Below are 11,097 nucleotides of genomic sequence, written 5' to 3'. Positions count from 1 at the left end.
ACTCTACAATGAAGATCACAGTAGACAAGTCCCACTCTTGGGCACAGCCTTCCAGTCAATTTCTTTATTCTTGTACTTTAAGTATGAATGGACAACTAAGGATTACCAGGCATCTGAAGGCAGCCTCAATATGAAAGAAAAAACAGAAACAAAACAAAACAAACAAAAACTCAAAAAAAACACAGACTATGAACAGGCAAGAAAAATAAACAGACAAGAAAACTATTACCAATAACCTCAGAGAAGTTAAGAGAAGATGTAGCAACCAAGAAATAAGAAGATAATATTATATTAAATGTAAATTTAGAGAACAAAAAAGAACTTTTACAAATTAAATAGCAGAAATAAAGAGCTTAAGAGTTGAAGGATAAGTTGAGGAAATCTCTCCAAAATAGAGTAAAAAGACAAATCACACAAAATAGTGATTTGACACTTGCATACACTATGAAGATCAACACAGTAAGTCTAGTAACCATCTGTCCCCAAACAGAGTTATTACAATATTATTGACCATACTCCTTATGCTGTATATTACATCCTCATCCTTATTTATTTTGTAACTGGAAGTTTGTATCTTTTAATCCCCTTCACCCATTTAGCCCCACTCCTACCTTTGTCCTCTCTGGCAACCCCCTCTTTGTTCTCTGAATCTCTGAGTCTGTTTTTGTTTTGTTATGTTTGTTCATTTGTTTTGCTTTTTATACTCCATCTTTGTAGTCCTGTAAATCATTGATCCATCTGGAATTTTAGTGTTTTAGTATAAGATGCTATTATTTTATTGTATTTATTTCAGTCTTTTGTTCATATTTTTATACATAGGTACAATCATAGTGTGTATACAATTTGTATAAAATTAAATGTTCTTTCATAGCCCAGAGAGTCTTAACCATCTTGGGGGAAAATGTAATGAAAGTTAGCAACTCTCCTTTCAGGCAAATGCATACATACCCCAAATTTGTATATAAGTTCAGGTCTCTAACTTGATATAGTTTTCCCACAAACAGTAGCTTATTATACACTGGGCTTTTTTACCTAGTGAAGGATATATCTTCCCTGTTGTCATGTATCAGTATATAAAGAATTTTCTCTTTATTTTTTATGGCTGCATTATAGTCTATTAGAGGAATATACCATAATTAATTAAAGGAGCTGAGCTGTACTGCTTGGGTTTGTAATTCAGCTCTAGCACTTACTAGCTTTGTGACCTCTCCAAACCCCAACTGCCTTATCTATAGGATGGAGAGAATCCCTGCTCATAAAGTACCTACCCATAATACTCACCCATAAGGTTATACCTACCCATCTGTGAAATGGGAATACTCCCTATCTCATAAGGTTGAGGATTAAATGAGTTAATACACATAAAGCATTTAGAACAGCGTTTGGCTCAGAAGTAAGTATTAATTTCTTGCTATTATCCTGAAGAAACTTGTGCATGTGTGAGTAGATAGAAATGATACATTTCTAGAAGCAAGATAGTTGTGTGTTTAAAACTTTCATGGATATAAGTAAGGGCTGAAATATGGCCTTCATTGCTGCAATGTGATAAAAGTTAATGATATAAATTCTTCCATAAACTCATTAGTTCAAGGTAATTGTGCTAAGGTACCATGATGATCATTGATAAACGGGTCTCTGTCCTTAGTGACATCTAAGAAACATTTGCAGCATTTCTGCCAGTTCAACTCATTTCACAACAGGAAGCCTGTCCTTTAGGAGGATCTCTGTTTAAATTAAAGGATCCTTATCCTTTAACTATGTAGTTGCTACTACTTCTAAATAAAGCTTTTACTTTGGCTTTATTTTTATTGCAGTTTTTTGTATTTATACATTGGATAATTTATAACAGTATATTAAAAACAAACACTCAGGATAAAAAAATAGCAAAGTTGGGAAAGTTTCCTAACAGTCCTTTAAAATATAAAGCTGAATCTCCTGGAAAACAAAAGGGAAATAGTATTAATGATGAATTGTAGCCTGAACCTGGAACACTGTACAAAATAAGAACAGTCCAGACTGTCTTTTGATATTGTGGAAAAATTAGTACAATAATAAAGCAATTAGTTATATTTCCAGAATGGAATAACAGCTTTATTATTTCAACAATATATATGAGTGGCTTATTATTGCAGATTACATAAATGTAGATACAATTTAAAATAGTTAAATGTAGTATTATTAATGGTTGAAAGTGCTAACCACATATTCCACCTAAATGGCAATTCTGTTGTAGCTCGTGATTTTAAAAATGTGCAATCAACAATGGGAAAATTTTTTTTAATTAAAAGAATACTGTAATACCATTCAGCAATAAAAAAAGAAAATACTAGTGATACATGCAACAAAATGGATGCATCTCAAAATCATTATGTAGATGAAAGAAGCCAGACACATGGGAGTATATATGTGCAATTGCATTTTTATGAAATTCATGAATAGATGAAACTAATGTAAGATAATAGTGATTATATGAGTATTACACAACTTTCAATACTCACCAAAATGAATACCTAATATGTGCATCTTTATGTTAATTAAAGTTTAACTGAAAAATACAGTAGCAGTTAAAAGATAATAGTGTGTTTCTGTACATGTACTCTGTATGCACAGTAAACCATTAGAAATGATGACTTCCAAGATTTTTTAAGTCGACGTTGATAAAAGCAAGGAAAGTTGTATATATTTATATTATATATGTTAATATATAAAATATATTTAGACATGCATATATAACGTAACTATCAATTGACTTTAACTCTATAGTTAAAATAATTGAAACAACATTTTCAGATATAAAATATTTTAAAAGACATACAAAAACTAGAGAATATATATGCAATGTATTATTATGATCTAGATTAACGGTTCTACTTTTTGCAAAACATACATCTACTGAAATGAGAAAACTTTCAGGAAAACACATCAAGGTGGTAAAATTTTGTCATTATTGATGAGATTTCAGGTGTTTGATATCACAGTATTGTAATAATTTACTTAAAACAAAATTATTTTACATTATTTATTGAGCTTCAAAGATAATTTAGTCACTTTCGTTGATCTTACGGAGATGACAGAAACATCAAACAACAGATCAAATTTTATTCATAGTATATTAAAAATGGGTTCAATAAGAAATCTTACATAAAATTTGGATTGAATTTTGTACAGACTGAGTCAGAATTAGGAAGAAAATCTGGAGTTTGAGCCAAAAGTCGAGAAAATTTTCTGGATATTTTAATTCAGCATTAATTCACTGTATTCAGTTATCTCTGGGTGACGTGATAAAAAATGTAAATCGAATAAATCACTTTAAATAGTGTTGGCTAAGTTTGATTTTCTATCACATCAAAAAATTCTTTAAATTATGTGGTTGAAAAGTAGGGAATCGAAATAATAAAAATAAGAATATTTGGTCTTTGATGGGCAGCTTGTGGTGCAAGAACTGAAAAAGCAGTTTGGAAAATGAATCAGGCCTCCTACATTTAACAGAAATTATGAAATTGGAGTAAGCCTTTGGAAAATAAAGTTTTCTTTAAACTTTTGGCTTTAACATACAGTATTCTAACAGATGTCAATTTTTTTTTGGCTTTACAAGAAGTTAGTTTCAGTTATTAAAACTGATAGATCAATCCAATAATTGATTAAAATGATTAAGTATATAAAACTAAAGTTAAGGAAACTAAGAAAGACAAGTGAAAGATATTATGGAAATGAAAAAGTATGCAATACAAAGCAAAACAAAATATTCAATTCTAAGATAATGATTAAATTATCCAAGAAATTATATGGACATATGTTTGTTTGATCATTAAAGCAAAATAAAAAATACAATGAACTTTCAAGATGAATCCTAAATGTTGGCCAGATTATAATTATGATATTCTGTGGATTGAAGCGGAACAAAAATTATTATTAAGTCAAGTAATTAACTATGGGATCCCAATAAACAACTTTATGACTTAATTGATAGTAGAGATGTTAAATATACATAAATTTCAGTGTAAAAGTTGTAAAGTTTTCAAAGTAATTTTTAATGTAGTTCAGCAGAAGCTGAGATATAAATTCTCAACGTTTTGAATACATCTACTGACTCAGTTTAATGGGAAAGTTGTTAAAGGAATCTGATGATTTTGTTAAATAACTGCAGGGCTACATTTAGCTAAGTGACAGTTGTATTAAAAAAAAAAAAGTAACACTGAGGGGAGAGTATAGGTCAGTGGTAGAGTGCATGCTTAGCATGTGAGAGTTCCTGTAAAATAAAAATAAACAAACTGAATCACCTCACCTGCTCCTCCAAAAAAGATAACATCAACAATTTCTAGAAATCAACCAAAAACCTGGTAGTTATAAGAACAATCTGATGAGCAATTTGTGCTCTAACTTCACAATGTTTATAATACATGTATTTTTAGTTTATTTAGGGAGTAAAAAGTAATATGTTTAATTACATATATATATTAATTTTGAATATCATTTCTGAGTTTCATAAAGATTGTATTTTTTTCTTTATTTTCCTTCACAAGCAATATATGAGAATGCTTGTTTCTCTTTTTTTAAAAAAGTGTGTTGGTGGCTAGGATGTTTTGAGAATTTTCAAGGACAGAAGGTAAGTCAGATAAAGAATACTGATTAACTTACTTTCATTTAGTGCTTTATCCATTTGGCTCAGCTGCAAAGGTACATTTTTTTTTAGATAGTGCATTTTCATCTTTCATATGCTTCTTTGCTATTTATTTCAGTTTGGTGGGGATCTTTCTAATCAGTTGAATATCTAATAGCGTGCACACGTCAAAAGTGAATTCACAGTGTCATGTTATCTTCTAAACTTCTCAGTGGACTGCAAGTTATTGTCATTCTTTGCTACCCAAAAGGGGGTCGGTGGTCTTGTGGTAGCCAGACCACCATGGCAGCATTATGAGCCAGAGCCCCTGGGATTCCTGAGAAGGTAAAGTTTAGGAAAATGCTCGGTGAGTAAATGTTTTTCAATTCTACAAATGCTGAGTCTGCTTATTCTGTGCTGGTTGGCTGTGTTAGTTGCTACACTTGCAATGATGAGTAAAATATCTAGGGCTCTCTCTTCCACCAGAGATACAGAAAAAAATATTGAAGTGGTCAGTACTATAATAATAGGAGTGTGCTCAAGTTGTGATGGGGTATGAAAGAGGGGCACCTAACCCAGAATTGACTGGGCATCTTGGTGAATGCAGAGAACACTGATTTGAGTAGCCTTAAAGAACCAGGGAGTCAGCTTCGTGGAGAAGGCAGAGAGGGCAAACGAGACAGAGAAAACAGCAAGAGTGAATGCCCCAAAGCACAGAGTGGTGTGATGTGTCTGCAGAACCCAGAAGTGAACAAACAGAGGCAGACAGTGGTTTTTCTCTCCCTTGTTAGCAATCTACTCTGTACAAAGGTAGGAGTTATTGGGGATACAATGATGACTAATAGTAACCTGCTGTAATATTTAATCCCCTCAAGAACCTTGTCAGATGTCATCATCCCTGTTGTACAGATGAAGGAATCTGGGCAGGGCAAGTTTTCACTTGTCCGTGGTGACAGAATTAAGGAGTGACAGAGCAGCTAGGATACAAATCCAGGCCTTCTGGTTTCCACCATTGTTAGGAAGGCACAACACAGTCCAGTGAAGGAGGACAGGGATTTGTAAATATCAGACAGGAATACAAATATGGCGTTATAATAATGCTTTAATGTCAGAGGGAGAATCCTGTCTGAAAGTAATGGCATTAGGTCTTTTAAGAATGATCTATTGCTCAATCTCAGTAGTAATCTTGAAAGTACAATTTAAAACAATGAGATAGCATTTCACACAAAGATTAAAAAGGTCTGGTAAAACCAAGTTTGAGGAGGATATGAAGAAACAGGAAATCTCATGCCTGCTGCTGGGAGTATAAATTATCACATCCACTTTGGAGAGCAATTTAGCAATATCTAGAAAAGTTTAAGAGGTATATATCCTCAATCCAGCAATTCCAATTCTGGATATATAATTCTGAGATTCCTTCACACACATATCCAAGAATGTTTATTGCACCATTGTCTCTAACACAAAAAACTGGAAATAAACTACATGTCCAACAGGAGAATGGACAAATTGTGATATAGTCATACAATGGGATATCATGTATAGTTATAATGAATAGACTGATATATTCCAAAAATATGTGGAGTGAAAATACCAATTTGCAAAGTACATATGGTATACCATCTATATTGCAAGTTTGAAAAATGCCAAATTTTTATGCTACATTTTTTTTCTTATTTTAATTGAAGTATAGTTAGTTACAATGTGTCAGTCTCTGGTACACAGCATAATATGTGCTGTACTTTTAAATTAATACAATCTTACGTATTAATATTATAAAGGTGTGTAGGTGTGGAAAAATGCCCAATTTAGATAAGAGATAATAATTCCTTGGGAAAGTGGGGGTGTAAAAGGGCTGTTGGGAATAGGGAGGCACAAGTTTTATTTAAGAAAAATGGAGCAAATATGGATGAAGGATTTAATAGAGCAGACTAGTTGATAAAATGGTGTTTGTGTTTTTGTTTATTGAAATATTTTACAAAAATTTTGCAAAAAAGAAAACTGGCAGCTTTATTATCAGTAAAGTGAAGGTGTTGTCTTATCAGTGTTTTCAGTTTAAAAACCCCTGTAACCCATTAGAAGGTTGTGAAATCAGTTTAGTATTTTTTAAATGACTACTTTTATTATTTAACATTTAACATTGTAAATTTAAGGTACACAACATGTTGATTTGATACATTTATATATTGTAATATGATTCCCATTGTAGTGAACACATCTTATAATTATCATTTCTTTTTTGTGGTTGGAATAATTAAGATCTAGTCTCTTAATAAGTTTGATGATTATATAACATCATTGTCTATGTCCACTATACTGTGCATTAGATCTCTAGTACTTATTTACTACTAGTTGCAAATTTGTACCCTTAACATCTCTCCTATCCTCCACCTTCCCAGGCCCTGGTTACTACTATTTTACTCTCTGTTTTTATGAGTTTGGCTTTTTTAGATTACTTGTAGGAATGATACATGGTATTTGCCTTTCTCTGTGCAGCTTATCTCACTTAGTATAATTTCCTCAAGGGCCATCCATGTTGTTGCAAAAGGTAGGATTTCCTTATCTATCATGGCTGAATAATATTCCATTATGTGTGTGTGTGTGGATTTATATATATCTATATAGATATCTATATCTCTATATCTATTGGTATGTCATCTTTATCCATTCATATGTTGATGGGCAATTAGGTTGTTTCCATATCTTGGCTGTTGTGAATAATGCTGCAGTAAACATGGGAGTGCATATATCTCTTTGATATCCAATTTTCATTTCCTTTGGGTGATTACTGAGAAGTAGAATTGCTGTGTCATGTGGTGGGTCTATTTTTGACTTTTTGAGGAATCCCACACTGTTTTCCTTAGTGATTGAACCAATTTACATCCCACCAGTAGGGTACAAAATTTCCCTTTTCTCCACATCTTCACCAACACTTGTTTTCTCTTGTCTTCTTGATGATAACCATTGAAAGATGTGTGAGGTGTTATCTCATTGTGGTTTTGATTTGCATTTCCCTGGTTATTTGGGATGTTGAGCATCTCTTCGTTCATCTCTCGGCCATTTGGATGTCTTCTTTGGAAAAATAACTACTTAGTTCTTCTGCCCATTTTTAAAGTGAATGTTTGTTTTTTTTTTTTACTGATTTGGATAAGTTCTTTATATATTTTGGATACTAACCCCTTATCCAGTATACGGTTTGCAAAAAGTTTTTCCTGTTTTGTAGGTTACGTTTTCATTTTGTTGTTTCTCTTGCTGTGCAGAAGCTTTTAAGTTTGATGGAGTCTTCAGAAGTGTGGTCTTGCCTGCCTCTTTGTTTCCATTCATCCACCCAATCCCCCAAGACAAACACAAACAAGTGATGGCATTTGAGAAACATTTTTGGATAATCTTTTGAAAGCAGTTGCTTAAAGGAATATAAATTAAGCTTCTAATAGAATCAAAGGAAAAAAAGGAAAAATAGTCTCATATCTGTGGAGGCTCAAGAAAACTTTGGTTATGCTCACATGAAGAAAATATTTATTAAGGCTTCAATTAAAGAAAAGAATATACAGAGAATTGGGGGAGTCATAGGGTGAGAGCACAAAGGGTAGAATTAAATTAAGACAAAAGGTGAAGGAAAGAGGAGAGAGATGGAAGGAGATGGAACAGGTTGACCATACAGCAAATTCTAGGGCAAAGGTTAGTTTGTGGTAAAGTTTAATTCATGGAACATGCTCTGCAGTTCACTTGGGTTGTGGTAAATAAGTTAACACCTGTCATAAATGGTCTTCAGAATGTTGATCAGCAGTGAGATATACTTATTAAAGTTGGTCAGTTGTTCCATGCCCATACTGAAAGATACATGATTTTTATCTTGCAGTGGCTGGTGCCAGGACACCTCCTAGTAAGGTCAAGTGAAATAATACTGAAGTCTTGTTTGCTGAATCACAGATGAATTTTGACACATATTAGTCTGTCTTGGACACCAACCAAATGGAATTTCTAGAAGTACCTCACATAATAACCTTGTTTTGTAGCATGGATTGAGGGGCAGAATTACAGGTAGGTACCACATCTTGGTATAAAAGTGTAGTATATGTTAATTTTATATTCTGCTTTATTCTGAATTTAAGTTACCAAAGATAGCTCTGCTTCATACTGTATATAAATCATGACTTTATAGAAAATAGGTAAGATACATCAGTTAGTTCAGAACATTTATGCTGGAGGATTCTTCATAATTCAGAATCAGAGACTTTAAGGAAAGTACCCAGGAAAGCATCTCCCTTCTGAGACATTTCAGCTAACTGGTCATTTAGTCACTACACTCTTGCATGTTTAGCTAATGCATTAACCTACTGGCACTGTATAGCACAGGGACAAGTGGTGCTCCTGGATCACTACTTCAAACTGATGAGATTCCTGAGAAACATTTTCCATAAGCATGAACTGTTAAATCACCTGGAAAGGGCAGGGAGGAATAATTCTTTTACCTAAGGGAGGGCAGGGTAGTAAATACTGAGAACAATAATGCAATTTATCAATAGCAGTATGTTGACACTAGTTCACTAAACGAGCTTTTTTCAATATACTACTTGAAGAGCATATGGAGTTTTTTCAAAATACCAGTATGTATCTATCTGCTATGTATCAGATACCTGAGATACAGATTAACAAGATATATTTCTTGCAGTTGACAAACTCTCACTTCACTGAGGGAAGGTGGATGTGGAAAAAGATATGCAACAAGGGATATGAACAAAATATTATGGAAGCTACATGAATTCTATCGGAGATATGTTTCCCAAAGGAAGTGACATATAACTGTGTCATAAGCTTGCAACTGAAAATGAGGAAACATTTTTTCATCACTACTAGAAAATTAATTTGCCTCATATTATTCTGATACACCAGCTGGTATAGTGAGATTTAGCAGTAGCCCTAGTGCATCAGTCTATGCACTATAATACTTAGGTTTTTCAAACAGCTGTGATGATGCAGTTTACACTCAAAGTTCCTTGCTTGACTTTTAATTTCAGGTTATTTTTCCCAGTTAGAAGTTTCCCCTAAAACTTACTGTTTCACAGTAATCTTAATTATTATTCCACCATCAGATGATTCAGAGTATTTGAAAGAAGAGTTTGAATGACAGATTCAGGCTCAAAATACAAAACAACAACAACAACAACAAAAACCCAAAAAGCCTTGCCAGATAAGGTAAATACGACAAACAATTAAACAAACAAAAATTCCATTTTTCACCCATCAGATGGGCAAAAATTTTAAAAGACTATATAGCCAGTATAGTCAAGATATAAGGAAATGGGAGCTCATTGCTGCTGACAGGAGTATAAAGTGATACCACCTTAATGTATTCATTAATTTGACAGATGTTAATGAGTGCTTACTGTGTGCTCAGGATACAACCAGGCACAAAACAAAGGTCCAGTTCTTATGGAGGAGAAGACAGATAATCAAATATTCGTAACACAGGTATAGTGGGTGACTGTGGGAATTTCACATAGGGTAGTCAGGGAAGGCTTCTCTGATAAGGTGAGCAGGAAGGAAGCACACCATGTGATTGATTACCAGGGGAAAGAGCATTCATGGCAGAGGGAGCAGTGAGTGCAAAGGTCGTAAAATGGAACATCCTTGGTGTATTAGAGCAAGATTCCTCAACCTCAGCACTACTGTCATTTTGGACAGGGTAGTTCTTTGTTGTGGGTACCTGACCAGTGCATTGTAAGCTATTTAGCAGCATCTCTGGCCTCCAACTACTAGATGCTAGTAAAATGGCCACCTCCTCTGTTGTGACAACCAAAAATGTCTCCTGACGCTGACAAATGTCCCCTGGGGATAAAATGTCTCCAGCTGAAAATCACTGTGTCAGAGGAACAACAAGAGGGTTAGTGGGGTAAGAGTGAAATGAGTGAGGAGGAAGTGGTGAAGAACTAAGGTCAGAGAGGGATGGAGGGTCAGATCATGCAGGGACTTAAAGGTCATAGTAAGAACTAGGCATTTTATTTCAGATAAAAACAGAAGCTATTGGAGGCTTTGATCAGAGAACTGGCATTATTCAAATTATAATCCAGGCTGGAAGTGATTGTGGCTTGTATTAGGTGGGAGTATTGTGAAGAGGCCAGATTGTGGATATATTTTGAAATACCAGCCAACAAGATTTGTATTGTAGATGGAAAATGAGAGAAAGGAGTCAAGATTTCTGGTCCAAACAATTAGTTAAATGAAGTTGCCATTTTACTGAAATGTGGATAGACCAGGAAAGGAACAGGTTTGGCAGAGATAACTGAAAGTTCAAATGGGGACCTGTTAAGTTTGAAATACTCACATGTTAAGTAGAGATTTCAAACCAGCATTTAGATTCAGGGCAGAGGATGGGTTGGAGATATGAATTTAGTAGTTGTTAAGTGGTATTTAAAATCATTGGTCTGAATGTGATCTAGAAAATAAATGAGAAGAGGTTGAGCCCTGAACCCTGGGCACTCCAGTGTTCAGAGATG

Source organism: Camelus bactrianus, chromosome 15 (assembly GCF_048773025.1).
Source record: "Camelus bactrianus isolate YW-2024 breed Bactrian camel chromosome 15, ASM4877302v1, whole genome shotgun sequence".
Classification (NCBI taxonomy): domain Eukaryota; kingdom Metazoa; phylum Chordata; class Mammalia; order Artiodactyla; family Camelidae; genus Camelus; species Camelus bactrianus.
The sequence above is the reverse complement of the archived record's forward strand: the minus strand, read 5'-3'. Positions refer to the sequence as shown.